The sequence below is a fragment of the Trichosurus vulpecula genome, chromosome 7 (genome assembly GCF_011100635.1).
Source record: "Trichosurus vulpecula isolate mTriVul1 chromosome 7, mTriVul1.pri, whole genome shotgun sequence".
NCBI lineage: Eukaryota > Metazoa > Chordata > Mammalia > Diprotodontia > Phalangeridae > Trichosurus > Trichosurus vulpecula.
The window spans coordinates 17878208-17895493 of record NC_050579.1 but is presented as its reverse complement, the minus strand read 5'-3'; the positions used below and the strand labels follow the sequence as shown (position 1 = coordinate 17895493).

The following is a 17286-nucleotide window of genomic DNA, read 5'->3' as shown; positions in this document are numbered from 1 at the left end:
GGTACCACCTGATGTGGCCCTCCCTCTCCCAACTACTCTCCTGACTCCTTTTGTGGGCAGTCTCCTTATTTTAGATAGGAGACACCTTGAGGGCAGAAGCTGTCTTTTAGCACTAGCTAGCATTTATTAGCACAGTGTCCGGCACACAGCAAACATTTACTAAATGTTTACTGGGCTGGATGTCTTCACTGTGGTTTCCAAATCCTTGGTTGCCTGGGTCACTCTTACCTCTGGACAAGCATAAATTTTACCAATGTTCCACATAAGAATGCACTCAAACTTCTGGGTCAAGTGACCAACAGATGGAAGATCAGACATTGTATCCTATCCTCTCACCCCTCAAGCCTCTCCCAAATAGAAATTATGCACGAGAAATAAAGCACTTTCAGTTGTGTCCACGGTTTAGGACAGAGGTGTCAAACTCAGGCCCTCAAAATTCCTTAGTACTTCGATTAAACTGATAACTGGGAAATGTTTAACAAAATAAATAAAAATACAATATAACACAGATAATGTTAATTTGTGGTTTTCTAAGTCAATATGCAGCTACAGGGATCCACTTCTATTTGAATTTGACACTAAGACATCAACAATTCAAACCACTAAAAATCCAATGACCTAAGAAGGCTTATTTCTAACATTTAACATCTCACTTAACCTTCAGTCTTCCACTGCGGGCCAGGCCCTACCAACAAGGGTTACAGAAACCTGTCCACAGGCTTGCAAAAGAACTCAATTCTACTCCTCCCTTTTTCCAGCAACAACCCCAAAGGGGTTATCCTGGTTTATCCTGGCTAAAACAACAGTATGGGAGTGCTCTGCGATGCAATAAAACTCAACCCAAGCACCAAGAAACAGGAAACTGGAGGACATGTGTATGTCTGTTTGGCACTCCATTAAACCTGAGAGAAAGAAGACTGACACCCAGCTAAGTTCGGTTGTGTCTACTGAGAAGTCTCTTGGCACAAAGACTGAGGTCAGGATGTATGGTGCCTAGCATGGTAAGAGCTTGAATTGGAGTCTCCAAGCAAACCACAATCAAAGGAGGAGACAGAAAGTGAGCAATAAAGGAAAATAAGAAAAAAAGACTGAAATTGCCAAGGATCTCTGCAGGAAGAAAACTCTTGAGACCTGGAGTATAAGTATATAAATCAACAGGAAAGATATAAAAAACGGAAGGGAATATGGCTCCCAGATCAACTGCAACAGTCCAGACATCAATGAATAAATATTGCAAGACAAAGAGGTACATGTGGATTCCCAAGAGAACATGGAACCACAGTGAGGCATTTCTGAATGGTTTAAAAGAGAAATAAGAACTGGGTAAGCTGAATGCAGGGCTGCACAGCAGAAACAACTGGAGGAGTAAAACCTGAATCCATTGGGGCAAATCTCATCAGAGACCAGAGAATAACTGCTTAGCATAGTACCTGGCACATCTTAAGTAGTATATAAATGTTATTATTATTATGACATTGTGGTGGCTCCTAAGAAGGGTGCTGGGCTTCCCATGGAAGTCATTAGTTAGCAAGTAAACATAATTAGAAGAGAGGAGACCAAGTGGTTTGAATGGTACTCTCACTCAGCTATTTATTTCACTCTGGCGTAGTCCCGGGACCCTTTCAATCTTCTTACACTTCACCACATTCCCCATACTCTGCAATCCAGTGATGCTGGCTCACACAAAACACTGGGCACTTCATGGTCCCCAAGCCTTACAATCTGTCCCTTCCTATACCAGCCCGCCTGGCGTCCTTGGCGTCTTTCAGGTTCCAGCTGAAATCCCACCTTCTACAAGAAGTCTTTACTGATCCTGCTTACGGCTAATACCTTCCCTCTCTCCATTCTCTCCAATTTATCCTGTATATCTCTTGCTTGTACAGTTATTTTCATGTTTGCTCCCCCACTACGGTGTAAGCTCCTGGAGAACAAGGACTATCCTTTTCCTTTCTTTATATTCCCAGTGTTTAGCACAGTGGCTGACACATAATAGGTGCTTAATAAAGGCTAAACGACTGGCTGATTTGTATTAGAGCTATTTATGCACACATTTCACCGTTCTACAAGATTGTAATCTCCTTCAGTGGAGAAAAATGTGTCCTTTTGGGGGGGGGGGAATATCCCTAGCACCTCAAAGAGGGCCTAAGTGCCCCTAGTAGACAATTAATATGTTCACAGAATTGAAAAGTGGTCACTCAGTACTTAAAGGGATGTGAAATATAAAGAGGACTACACCTCTGCCATCGTTTCAAGTCCTACCTATGCTCTTCTTCTGCTTTGGTTCCCGAGCTGAAGCTCAAGTTTTCTCCCACCTTCAGTAAGGAAACATCTTGGGTGTGGCTGCTCCCTCTTCTCTTACTTGTAGACCTCTGGGTGAATGGGATCACAGGCATTAATAGTGAGTCACTAGTTGATACGAAGGACTCAAGGAGATTAATGGACACGTCTGAGCAGAGCCAGTGGACCAGTCTCTAGACCTCTACGTAAAGCGATTTTTACATGCTGCAAATTTTCCCAGGGAGGTGAGCAAGGAAGAAAAGGAAGCAGGAAAGGGGCCCAGACCCATGGCCATGAGCCGGCACATGGTTAAGGACACGTGGGGGCCAGGGCCAGAGAAGTGAAAGCAGGAGCTTGACTTGAGCAGGACAGTCTCTCTTCTGCTTTCACTTAAAGGGCTTGTGGGAGGCTAATGCAAGGGACAGGAGCAGAGAGCAAGCGAGCGAGAGAGAAGAGTAAAGTTAACAGGTGCCTTTTTGGAATGTGGATTTCTTTCAGAATTCTTTTAAGTAAAATCTGCACAACGCAAATTTACCCAAAGCAAGATCTGTCTCTACTGTCTTGTCCAATCTTTTGTACAAGAAAGCCACAGTGGGCAACTTCCTGATGGGAAGTACCTGTGAACTAGGTCTCCTCATTCTTAAAACAGGGATAACACCATCTGGATAAAGCAAGTGGCCTAGAAGGAAGACGACCTGACTGCAAATTAGGCCTGCGTGCCTCTGGGCAAGAAACTAAAAGGACCTGCCTTGGAGCGGGCTTGTAAGGGTTAAATGAGAACTGAAAAGCCCTTAGTACAGTGCCTGGCACACAGTAAGGAGATGCTCCATAAATGCCCGTCCCCTTGTCCCCTTCCCCCCTCCTCACCCAAACTACCTCATATGGTAAGAAGGCCAGGCTCTGAAGGCATCGAGATGTCAAACACACAAGTTTTTTATTTGATCCTAGAGGTATTAATGGAGTTTACGGGGGCAGGGGAGGGGGGCGAGAGGCAGGGAGACGAGAAGATCATACCTGAAGAAAAATCAGTTGGGCAGCCTATGGGGGGTGAAGTAGAATGGAGAGAGGCTTGAAGTTGGGAGACCAGGGGGAGGAAAGGGCCTCGATATTAGAGACTCTGTGGAAGGAGAATTGACAAAACTAAGAGGCACAAGGCGCTCAGAGCTAAGCCACAGCCTGGAACTCAAGAGAACAATTCATTTTGGTGCTGTTGCCTACAGGGAAGCCCAAAGATAGTTACTGTAAACAGTCGATAATAAGCCCTTAGAAACGCACTAGGCAAAACACAAACACACTTCAAAGTCCTTCAGTAAAAATTCTCACCCCAAACATCTTATTCCCTGAGTAGTCTTTGCCACAAAAGTAGGAAATAACCCTGGAGACTCAGGTAGCACTATCCTGGGGCCACTTAGATAAAGTCAGCTTCTAACAATCTGTAGCCAATTCTTCTTCTGCCATCTTATGATCTGATCTCTACCTGAAAGATTCTCCTGGCACTCGAGTCTCATTTGGAACCACAGACATGGGGCAAATATGCACCAACACGCCATACCCATTAGTTTCCATCTATACCACCTGCGAGTGAGAACTCCCCAGAAGCCAGCTCGACCACTACGCGGTTCCACAACTGGTCCTTCTTCATTCCCGCTGGCCCTAGAGGTGATTTTATTCTTCATCAAACATGGTTCCTAAGGCCACTGGAATGCCTGTTATGAGAGATACAGCACTTCATCATACCCATCACCTCTCTGATGGGGGATGAGTCTACAGGTTGCAAACGATCCTTTCTCATTCAGTACTATTCTGGTCCGTACAATCAGAAGTACCTATACTAGAAATCACTTTCCAACCTGGGTCTGTTTCTTTGGCATATCCTCTGCCAAGGGTTTTTGCCCTCCCTTTCATCATGAAAGCAAAGATCTATTGTTTCTACCTCATCAGAAGCTTCTCTCAGCTTAGATTCTCAATTTAATGGAGTTCTTTCTCTACGATTTCTCACCTGTTCTGCCTTCCTGCTAAAATCCCTGCCTCTTCTCACATAATGACACTCTGGCTCTTTGACCCTTGACCTACCACTGGGCTAAAACGGCTGTCTCTAAGGCACTAAAACCACAGCTGACCACCAAATCCAAAGGCCTTTGTTTGGTCCTCATTCTCTCTTTTGAGAATCCTATTATCCCTCCTCCGAGGCAATTCTTCTCCCCTTAATTTCACTGTCCCCTCCTACTTTCCTCCCCTCTCTGACTGACTTCTCCTTTCTCCATCTCCTTTACTGGATAATCATCCACATCCAGGCCCCTTCGAATGTAGATCTTTCCAGGTCTCCACCTTGGGCTCTTCTCTCTCTCCGTCTCCCTTGGTGAGCTCATCTGTTCCCAACGGGGGAAGGATCATCTCCTTGGCCATGATTCCCTAAACTGTCTATCTGGCCAGAATCTTTCTCCTGAACTTCAGCCCTGATGGTGACATCAACTACCTCCTGGGCATCTCTTCCTGAATGTCCTGAAGGCATTCCAAGTCCGATGTTCATCTCCCCCCTTAAACTTGCCTGTCTCCTCCAGAAAATCCTTTATTTCCATTAAGTACACACCATTCTCCCACTCAGGCTCATATCCTCACTATTATCCAAGTCTCTTCCCCCTCCTCACCCCCCACCCCCAAAATCCAATCAGTCATCCAGTCTTGTTGATTCTACCTGCACATCACTCATCCTTTTCTTTCCATTCTTAGGCCACAACGCTGGTTCAGAAGCTAACCTAGACCACTGCACCTGCCCCCTAAGCGGCCTCCAGACTTTTAGTGTCTCCCCTCTCCAATCCCTAATCCATAGAATTGCTAAAACAATCTTCCTAAAGCTGGCTCAAAAATCTTCAATGGCTCTTATTCTTTAACTAAATACATCCACAGCCTCCATTACTTGGATCTTGCCTATCTTTCTAGGTTAACCTTTTATTATTCCCCTTCAAGTGTATTTCAGACAAACTAGAGCTGTTCCCCAAACTCAGCATTCTATTTATCTGTTATCCATATGCATTCACAAAGCTGTCTTGAGGCAGTTGGTGTTTCAGTGGTTAGAGACCTGGACCTGGAGTCACAAAGACTAAATCTTCAGAGGAGTGGCTGGGGGGGGGGGGGGAGGGGAGGTGGGGAGCAGAGAGAAGTGACTTGCCCAGGGTCACATAGCTACTCTGTCATAGGCTGGACTGGAATCCAGTTCTTCCTAATCCCATGCCTGGCTTTTAACCCATCACGCTACTCTCAAATTTTTCTTGAACCATAATATACCTGATAGCGTGTGGAGGGAGCAGGCTTGGATCCAGGAAAAGCACAAGTCAGTCTGGATACAGACTGACACAGTCTGGTGACCTGAGGCAAGGCACTCATGTCCACACATAAAGGGAGAGAAGGAACCCATCTGCATGAGGAGATGGGGCAGCTTGCCTGGGCATTCTTCAGGGCAATCCCTTTCTTAACAGTTTTCCTTCCTGGAGAGCAGGGAGTGCTGTTTTCATCTTTGGATGTAGCATGGGGCCTCCTTCAAAGGATGAGCCTATTTCTACCCACTGCCCTCAGTGAAGACACAGAATAAGAAGCCTAATCCCTCTTCTACAAGACAGTTCCTCAAATCCTTGGGGAAAGCTCCATTGCCCACCCAAATCTTCCCTTCTCCAGGCCAAAATGCCTGCAGTTCTATTCTCATGCTGCAAGCTCTTAAGGCCTTTCCCAGCTTACCAATGTGCCTCTTAAACCGGGGCTCCCAGTCGTGCTCAGCCCAGGGCACAACCTGGCAGGACCTGCACCTGCCCAGGCCTGGACAATCAACCTCTCAATGCAGCCTAAAGTGGCCCCCACTGTTTGGCTGGCTATATCCGAAGTCTGGCGGGAACACCCCATCAATGAAATGACAAATCTTTCACAGTAACAAAGTATGGCATTCAGGCCCTTTACAACCTCTAGATTTTTCTTAGAAAAAAACTGCTACACAGCCACGAGTCCCCCACTGGACCTTGTGAAGCTGATTTTCTTGAATCCAATTCAAACACTTTACATTCATCAGTACTAAATATGATACAACTTTGTGATATGTTATTATGTATGTTAATATAGTTAATACGTATGTTATGTAATATGTCCAGTTTTCTGGCATTTCTGGCTTCCCAAGCCACATCTTGAAACCCTGAGTTGCCCAGATTCTGATCTTTAGGTACAGAGAAGACCACCCCGACAGGTCTAAGAGGCACTTCGGTGAGTAAAAGAACACCCTCAACTTGGAAGAAAGCAGCTCGAGACCCGCTCCACAAGGGCCAACTAAAAGTCACAAAGCTTTCCATGACTAAGTCTCACTTTGTCTTTTCTTTCCAAGTCAACAATGTTGAGAGGAAGGCGGCACTTTTTTTGGACAGCACTTTGTTAACAAACATTTAAAAAGCCTCCGGGAAACGTCCGTCGACATTTCCAGACAGTGAACTCACAGCTCCTCAGCCTTCCTCCGCTCCAAACCGAAGAGGGACAGGGAGACAAACAAGAAGAGTTCCCATCAGCTCATCTCCCTCAAACCCACGTTGTGTGCAGGGAGAACAACAGACAAGCTTGGAGGGTGCGACAGCGAGGCAACAGTCACAATGTGGATGACGCTGGTCTAAGGGCCCATGTGGGTCTCCACGTAGGAGGCAGAAGGAGTAAACCATGTATTCAGACCCCAGAGAGCCAGCTCCCACAAGCCACCCAGGGTTCCACAGCAGTAAAGCATTCCACACGCAAGATCACAGCCTGGAGCCTCCCACCCCTGCTGGGGACTCCCCAGGACAAGCTCACAGCACAGCTAAGTCAGCCTGTTCGGCTCTAACCATCACGAGGGCGGCCACCAGCAGCCACAACATCCATCTCTTTTTTTCTTTCTGTCTCCTTCTCCCTTTCTCTTTCTCTCTCTCTCTTTCTCTCTCTCCATTTCCTGTGACGTAACTTCCTTTTCCTGTCAGGAAGCTCCTCCCACCACGTGTTAGGCTTCCTGTGACTGAAGCAGGTCACATGGCCTATTAATGGGCAGGAACAGAGGTGCTCCCCAGTACGGCTCTATTAGTAACAGAGCAAGAGGGTAGTCCCGAGGAGTTAGAGAACTATTCCCCTCCTTTTACAGTCAAACACCTTGAAAAATCTGTCTACACTGACTGCCTCTACCTTTTCACCTCCCTCTTATTCTTAAACCTTTTCAAACTGGCTTCCAAGGCCACCACTGAATGGACTCTGCTCTGTCCAAGGTCCCCGGGGATCTCTCAAGTGCTAAGTGCAGTGACCTTTCCTCAGGCCTAAACTGCCTCCACCTCTCTGCTATGTCTGACACCTTTCGCATCTTTCCTTCCTGGGTTTTCATGACACTACTTGTATAACTGTTCCTTCTCAATTTCTTTGAAAGGATCATCACCCACAGCCCATTCTCTTTATGTGAGTTTGTGTCTGATGTACACACACACACACACACACACACAAATATATGTGTGTACACCCACACCCACATGTATTTTATTTACATATACATTTATCCCAGGCTCTGCCTAGCCCCTTTCCTCTTATCTTTTTTTTTTTTTGAGGGGGGAAGGCAGGGCATTTGGGGCTGAGTGACTTGCCCAAGGTCACACAGCTAATAAGTGTGTCAAGTATCTGAGGCCACATTTGAACTCAGGTCCTCCTGACTCCAGGGCCAGTGCTCTACTCACTGTGCCACCTAGATGCCCCCCTCTTATCTTTTTATACACTTACCTTTCCACTATAATGTCCTGTAAGCATAAATTCAACATGTCCAAAACAGAACTTACTGTCTTTTTCTCAAAACATGCCCTTTCCTGGGTTGAGGGTGATACTATTCTTCAGGGCACCCAAGTCTGCACCCTCAGGGTCATCTTTGACTCTTCACTCCTTCCAGCCCCAAGTCCTGTTGATTACACTTCAACATCTCTCCCATCTCTCCCCTTCTGTCCACTCCGACCTCTCACCTAGATAATCACAATATTCTCTGCCTCTGTCCTAGTATTCACTCTGCCCCTCTGCCCAGTCCAGCCTCCAAAGCCAAACTGATATTCCTAAAGCATAGGGCTCCAGCTGCCTTTAGCATCAAACACCAACTCCTCTGTTTCCCTGTGAAAGCCCTTCACCATCTGGCCACACACTCTCCACTCCAGCCAAGCTGGTTTTGTTGCTGTTCCTCACCTCTCTCACCTCTGTGCCTTTGCCTAGGCCGTTACTCCCACCTAGAATGCACACCTCCTTGTTTCAACAATCCGGCTAGCAGCTGCTGTGGGGCTATAAAACCAACAACAACCAGCTCACAGAACGTTGCAAGCCCAGGTCCTTTTGATCTGCTTTATTAAGGAAAGCAACGTTAAGGGGTTAACAATCTCACTTTAATCCAGTATACCAATGTCAGTCACTTAGTTCAGAGGAAAAAGCTGGCACCCTGAACTTCAGAGCAAATACAAACCAATTACAAACATACATTTATAAACAGACCAAATATAATTCATAGTTACTAACATGTAAGTTCAGCCAGGAGCTTGACAAGGGCTGGCTCAGAGTCACTTGTCACTCCTGCTGCAGCTCAGAGATCCGAAAAAAAGAAAGCCAACCCCCGGTTTTATGTATCTTATTCAGGGTCAAAGGTGAGTTACACATGTGACTCACCCAGGTGACCTAAAATCGTGACAAAAATGTGACTTAAACCCACGTGGTCTAAAAGCCTCTGATGTCTCAGACATATCACTCAAACCCATATAAACTAGGCTTTCCCTTGAAGCAAGGAGGTCATCGAAGACTCCTAATTTAATCAAAAGAACAAAGGCCAAACTCTTCAAGGGTACTTGGTGGAATAAGTGCTAAGAGCCCATCCTGATTCCCAATACACTCCTTCACTCCTACACTACCTCTCAGAAACCCTAGTCTCCTTCAAAGCTGGACTCAAGTGTTCCTACAGGAGGCCTTTCCTGGTCTCCCAAATAATCACTTTGTCTATATTTTGCATTTACATGTACACAATATTTCTCCCTAACTGAATGTAAACTCCTGTTTCATTTTTGTCTTTATGCCCCCAGTACCTAGGACAGTACCTACCAACACAAAGGAGATGCCTAATAAACGCTTGCTGACTGACTGAGGGAACACAGACAAGCATGACATTTTTTAAAAAAAATCAAAGGATCACAGATGCAGAAACGATCTAGCCCAAGCCCTTCAAGCTACCAGTGAAGAGACACTGACTTGTCCCAGTAACACAAGTGTCCCAAGCAGGCTCTGAAGGCCGCTCCCGACTCTGGAGTCAGTGCTTTCTCCCGTACTAGCCGCTGGCCCTTTATAATAACCTGAAGCTGAGTTCTGGAAGGTTTAGAAGTGTAACTCTTCACAGTTACAAAACACTTTTCACAGAAATAAAGTCAGATCCAAATAACTGGGAAAATTCTACCTAAAATAATTTACTTATTCAATGCCATACCAATCGATCTACCAAAAAATTATTTTACAGAGCTAGAAAACACAGTAACAAAATTCATCTGGAAGAAAAAAAGGTCCAGCATCTCAAGCGAATTAATGAAAAGAAATGCTAGGGAAGGTGGCCTAGCTCTAACAGAGCTTAAATTGTAGTATAAACCGTACTGGCTAAGAAATAGAGCAGTGAATCAGTGGAATAGGTCAGGTATGCAAGACACAATGGTATAGTAATCCACTATTTGATAAATCCAAAGATTCCAGCTTCACGGATAAGAACTCACTATTTAACAAAACGGCTGGAAAAACTGGAAAATAGTATGGCAGAAATTAGGCATAGACAAACATCTTACACCCTACACCAAGGCAAAGTCAAATGGGTACATGATTTAGCTATAAATGCTGATACCACAAGCAAAATAGGAGAGCAAGGAATAGTTTACCTGTCAGATCTATGGAGAAGGGAAGAATTTATGACCAACGGAGACAGAGAACATTATGAAATGCAAAATGGATGATTTTGATTTCATTAAATTGAAAAAGTTTTGCACAAACAAAGCCAATGGAACCAAGATTATAAAGGAAGCAAAAGGGGCAGCTAGATGGCGCAGTGAGTAGAGCACTGGCCCTGGAGTCAGGAGTACCTGAGGTCAAATCCAGCCCAGGCACTTGACACATTTACTAGCTGTGTGACCTTGGGCAAGTCACTTAACCCCAAATGCCCTGCCCTCCCCCCTGCAAAAAAAAAAAAAAAAAAAGGAAGCAGAAAACCAGAAAACAATTTTTACAACCAGCATCTCTGATAAAGGCCTCATTTCTAAAATATATAGAGAACTGAAAATACAAGTCATTCCCCAACTGATAAATGGTCAAAGGATAGGAACAGTCAGTTTTCAGAGAAAAAAATTAAAACCATCTATAGTCATATGAAAAAATGCTGTAAATCACTATTCTTTAGAGAAATGCAAATCAAAAGAACTCTGAGGTAACACATCACACCCATCTGATTGGCTAACATGACAAAACAGGAAAATGATAAATGTAGGAAAAGATGTGAGAAAACTGGAACACTAATGCATTGCTGGTGGAGTTGTGAACTGATCCAACCATTCTGGAGAGCAATTTGGAACTATGCCTCAAATGGCATAAAACTGTACATACCCTTTGACCCAGCAATACTGCTTCTAGGGCTGTATCCCAAAGAGATCATAAAAATGGGAAAAGGACCCACATGTACAAAAATACTTTTAGCAGCTCTTTTTGTAGTGGCCAAGAATTGGAAATTGAGGGGATGTCTATCAATTGGGGAATGGCTGAACAAGTTGTGGTATATGAATGTAATGGAATACTATTGTTCTATAAGAAATGGAGAGCAGGTGGACTTCAGAGAAACCTGTAAAGAACTGATGCTGAGTGAAGTGAGCAGAACCAGAATATTGTGCACAGTAACAGCCACATTATGCAATGACCAACTTTGATAGACTTAACTCTTCTCAGCAATGCAAGGATCTAAGACAACTCCAAAAGACTCCTGATAAAAAATGCTATCCACATCCTGGGAAAGAACTTTGGAGTCTGAATGCAGACAGAAGCATACTATTTGCTCTCTTTTGTTGTTTTGTTTTGTTTCGTCTTTTTCATGGTTCTAATTCTTCTTTACATCACAACTAATGTGAAAACACGTTTAACATGATTGTCGAGTAGAGCCTATATCAGATTGCACGCTCTTGGGGAGCAGGGAGGACAGGGAGAGGGAGAAAATTTAAAACTCGAAAATCTTATAGAAGTAAATGTTGAAAACTAAAAATTAATTAATTTTTCAAAACGAAAGAAATGTCGTGCTTAGTACCTCCACACCCACCCCCCTCATTTTTCTGCTCTTCTGTCACTGTTGACATGGAAGCAGGGGAACATGCAAAGGCCCAGGAACATTTTTTAAATTTTGGCTTCCTGGGTTGCTATGACCAAAGAATTCATCTTCTACTGGCCAGGAATGATAACAGTGCAAATCTCCCTACTTAGGAAAGCTGATCATTCAAGAGCAAACTCAATCAAAGGTCAAGCTCACCCTCGAAGCCACTCTGGCATGGTAGAACCTGCTGGAGCCTGGGAAACCCTGGCACAACCTGACCAGTGTAAGGAATGAGTGGCACTGGTAGGGATGAGCCTGGTGAGATGAGCCAGTAAATCAAGAACACGAGAATACAAGAAGAGATTTGTGAAGTGCTTAGTACTGTTCATAGCATGCAGCAGGTATTTAATACATGATCTTTCCTTCTTCACAGATGTGTATCTATATGCGTATGAATATATATTCATATATATATATGTGTATACACACACAGGTATAAGACCAAAAATCATCACCCAATAGCTAAGCAGTCCAAAGTTGTAAACAGTTCTCAAAAGACAAACTGCACGCTCTTAATACCTTATGAAAGAATACTGGAAATAACAAGTTAGAGAAATCCAAATTAAAATAACCCTGAGATTTTTACTCACACTCAGTAAACTGACAAAGATGACAAGATGATGAGAATAGTGGATTGGGAAGGGTTGGGGCACACCAGTGCACTGCTGGTGGAGCTGTGAATCAGTACAATCATTTTGGAAAACAATTTGAAATTATACAAAGAAAATTACTAAAAGGTCTCCACCTTGAGACCAAGAGATTTCACTACTACGTACATATACACCTTCCCCAGGAAGCACTGGGGAAAAGGAAAAAAAGGCCCCCCCATACACCAACTATTTATAGTAGCCCCCTTTTTCAGGGACGAAGAACTGGAAGCACTCACTTTCCCATCCAGTGAGGAACAACTAAACAAATCGACGTACATGAGAGTGATGCTATGAGCAGCAACAGAGATGATGAAATACCAAGAAGCCTGCAAAGACTGATGTGAACTACACAGTGAAGTAAGCAGAGCCAAGAAAACAAAGATAAAATGACCATAACAATGTAAATGAAAAAAAAAACCACAAATCACCTGAAAGTGAATGTTTACAAAATTACAAAGAACAAGCATGACCCAAAAAAGACACCTCCCTCCTCACTCCTTTGCAATGGTGGAAGTCCAAGGGGGTGGGAAATTACATTTATTTTCAGACTTTTTTGATGTATTGATTGGTTTGTATCTTCTGTCTTCTTTTTCTTTAAAAAAGAAAATACTCTTATATGGGATGATTCTCTGGGAAAGGGGAAGGGAACGGATAGAGGGGGAAATTTAAGTAATGTAAAAACAAAAGATGTTGATGATAATTTATTTTTTAAAAAAACATAGGAATAAAAAAAGGTCATAAATATTACCAAAAGTATCTATCTAAAATCAAGAGTAAGCAGTACCTATAATGGCGAAACATAAAAAGCTTTTCCAATAACATAATGGATGTTATGGTTAAGGAAGGCCTGTACTTCTATTGCCTGACACACTAGCTGTAGTAATAATAAAAAGAAATTAATAAAGCACAGCAAAGAGGTGGCAAAATGATCACTAAGTACAGACAGCATAGTCTGCTTACCCTACAAAAAATTGAGACAACATCTTCGGCTACACAGAAGGGTACAAAACAACACACAAAAATCATCGGCATTTCTGTATCGCACTAACAAACCACGGGAAGAAAAAATAGGAAGGGAGACTGCATTTTGATGAGTAACCATATGCATTAAATATCCAGGATTTAACCTCAGACACAGAAGTACAATTAAAAAACAGGTTTTACAAAAATAAAAGACAACTTACATAACTGGAAAGACATTCAATTTTCATGGCTTTACCACAGCAATACAGTAAATGCGATGACACAACAAAAATTAAAGATTTACCGTTAGGCCAGTCAAATTGTCAAAGGAATACTTTACAACATTTGACAAAATAATAATAAAATTCATCTGGAGAAATAAAAAGTCAAGAATATAAAGACAAAAGATAGGAAGAAACAGAGGCTGGTGCTTCTAGATTTACATCCTACAAGCAGGAGGTATCAAAACCATCTAATACTGGATGAAAACAGAGAAGATCAGAAGAGATGACATAAACAAGACTTGGAAATAGAAATCTACACCGGGTTCAAAAAACCTGACACTACCCACTACTAGGGAAGGGGCTAATGCACAAGCCCTGCTGGGAGAACTGGACAGCAAGGCTGGACCTCCTTCTCTCCCTAAAAAAGAGGTTAAAATTAGCAGCTTGTAAATGACCTAATTATAAAAACTTACTTGACAGAAAAAAGAATTAAGAAAACGGAAGCTTACATTGTTTACAAATGTGGATAGGAAAAAGTTCATAAGCAGATATGGGACAGACACAGACAAGATTCAAAAAGTGCTGCACCAATAAAAACAATGCTGCTGGAATCAGAAGAAAATAAAGACTGGGAAGAAACTCTGAATTAAACGTCTCTAATAAGAGTACGATACTAAGAATTTACATGAAATTGCCACGGATGGTATAAGCAATTTTCAAAATAAGATATATAAACTACCAATAACCACCTGAAAAATATCCCAAAGCACTAACGGTAAAAGAAATTCCAAATTAAAAAACCACCCTGAGGTGCCACTGCATACCCATGACATTCACAAAGATGAAAAGAAACGGAAACTTATTACTGGAGAAACGCTTGAAGGAGCAACAGAGACGGCTTCAACCTCTTTGGGAAAAACTGGAATTATGGCAGGAAAGTAACTGTTTGTACCAACGTCCCAGAAATCCCATCACTGCAACTCTATTCCAAGGAAATTACCGACAAGAAAAAAGAGGGGTGGAAAAGAACAAGTATTGATTGAGCACTTTACTGTGTGCCACACATGTCATCTTATTGAAGCTCAACAGCCCTGGCAGGGTTTTTATTACTTTGTTAGAGATCCTGTGAGGGTGCTAGTATTTTCTCCATTTTACAGATGAGGAAACTGAGGCAAACAGAGGTTAAGTGACTTGCCCAGCGTCTCACAGCAAGTAAGTGTCTGAGTCAGGATTTGAACTCAAGTCCTCCTGACTCCAGTTCAGCACTCTCTCCACTGCCCCAATAAGGAATTCAGAGAAGCATGGGAAGATCTGTGGGAACTGACATCAAGCTAAATAAATAGAAGCAAAAGAACGGGTACGACGATGTCACCAAACTCCATGTAACTGAAAACCAAAGGAAGATCCCAGAGAACAGACAAAAACATGCTGCCCCTTGGTAAGGTCAGAAGAACCTCATACACGAGAATAAAGAGCACGGAGTCAACACCAAGAGGCCCCCAAATTCTGGTCCGATACGTGTTCATGGTTTAAAAAAAACTTTAAAAATCGAAACAAAAATGACACTCAAGGTTTAAACACGGGAGCCTGGGCCTGGCTGTATCCTTAGGGGGGCCCACTGTGGAAAGGCTGCTAAGTTCAGTCTCAGGAATAGGTCACAGTGGAGACGGCCCCCAGGGCAACTAAAGATAAGAGGCTGGGGCAGGAAGATCAATCAGGCCTGCACAGACCTGGGAATCATCTTCATTAGGGCGAGAGTCATAGTCATGCCAGTAAATGAGATTGCCGAGGAATGGTGTTTAGACAAAGGAGAAGGCCCAGGACAGAACCTCTGGGGAAAGGTGGCCGTGCAAGAGTAAAGACTGTGCTTGTCCTTCGTTCTCGAAGAGGACCATGGCATCAGGAAACAATGACATGACTTGCATGAGGGACAGCTATGCAAGGTCACCAACCTCACTTTCTTCTCCAGAGAGAGAAGGAACCTGATAGGAGAACCTGGGTGTCCAGAATCTCTGAAGCCAAAAAGCAAAGAGCATCCAGAAGAGGATGGACGAGATGACCAAAAGAAGTCAGTGTTTCAGGAAGTTAGATTAAAAAAGACCGAGGAAGGCCAGCTGATTTGGTTGGTGACTAGGAAGAAGTGAGACCGGAGAGAAGAAATGGGCATCAGACTGCATGAGCCCGAGGTCAGAGGGAGTGGTGGAAAATGAAAGGACAGATGTAGGCAATTTTTTTTTCAAGAAGAGATTATTTATGGCATGACTAGATGGTCCAGGGAGATTTCCTTAAGATCCTGATCATATATACTGAGATTTACTCTAAAAGTTTTAGATCTAAAATTTTTAAATAAATATTTGTTGACCATAGCACTACTCTTGTTACTTATTTCTTGTGTTATCTAAATTTCAGTACCTCTGTAGATACGTATGTAGATCATATAGAACATACAGGATGTTACTTGTGATCTGTATTAGAATATTCTGTATGTTTAATACAACACATACATGATGTGTGTACATACATTCATAAACATAGCCATAGATACATACAAACACACATCTCCAACCTCCTCATCTAAATTAGTTCTCTGAGTCCCAAGGGCCCTATATTGATGCTTCTTTGAATCCCCTCCTGGGCAGCCCACCCATGATGAACACTTAGGAAGCATCTTCTGAATGATTAAAAAAAAAATGCAGTTTTAGGCACAGAATTCTACAGAAACTTAACAAAGACATACCGTGTCTAGGATAACCAAGCCTTGTTTGTGATGCAGTCTAGCCGCCCCACCCTGGCTGGGAGTCCCCGGGCAAGACACTTCACCCCTGGACAACTGGACCAAAGTAGATGTTGCAGAGAAGATGCGACCTATCTACCTAGAGGGAGCTTCCTCACCAGGGAGTTCCCTACCCTCTGCCCCCCAGTCCCCATCCCTAGGATGAACGCACAAGCTCGCCCCGCATGGCAGAAAGGCGTTCCTCACATGGTGCGATTCACAGACCCCATGGACTCCTCAGGACAATGCCTTTAAACGGCTGAAGCGAAACCCACAGGACTAAAAGGAAACAGTTACATTGTAACAAACGTGTCATTCTCTCCCGTCCAAGTTCTCAGATTCTCAGAGCCCCGGCTCCAAGAGCCCCTGAGCCAGCGACCCAAACCCAAACGCTGGGCAGAGCCGGGCCCTCCAGGATGAAGGAGGTGGGGTCCCCCTGGTCCGCGTACGGGGAGCAGGGCACCAGCTTCGGCAGTCTTTCCCCACCCCTCCCACGAGGAATCAATGTTTTCTCAAGATCCCCTCCCCCTCCCACCCGGGGCCTCGAATCACGTGCTTAGAGGGACCCCCATCTCGGCCAGTTCCCCTCATTTTACAATTGAGGAAACTGAGGCCCGAGGGGCCTCAGAGCCAGTGATTGTGGCGGGATTCGAATTCAGAGTTCCTTGGTGTCCGTACAGCGCTCTCCACTGGAGAAAGAGGGGAACGACCCGACGGCCTCTGGCTCCCTTCCAGCTCTAATAACAAAATGATAATAATGACAACAAGGACGGCTCACACTTACGCAGCTCTTAATGCGCTTTACACTGGATGCTCACAACCACTCCGGTGACGACCCCATTTTACCAAGAGGAAACTGAGGCAGGCAGATTAGCTGACACCTGCCCAAGGTCACAGGCCAGTGAATGCCTGAGTCGAATCTGAACTCAAGCCTCCCTGCCAAAGGGTGAACAAACCAATAGGAGCACCCCGTGCCATGCCCTTTGACCCCCTCTCTGGGCCTCAGTTTTCCCA

General features: G+C 44.0%; 1 protein-coding gene across 3 annotated transcripts in view; it reads right to left on the bottom strand.

Annotated features, from left to right (window-relative positions):
* Positions 1-17286, bottom strand: part of YEATS2 (YEATS domain containing 2) — a 108360-nt gene that overhangs the window by 90401 nt on the left and 673 nt on the right. The gene's annotated exons all lie outside the window — the stretch shown is intronic.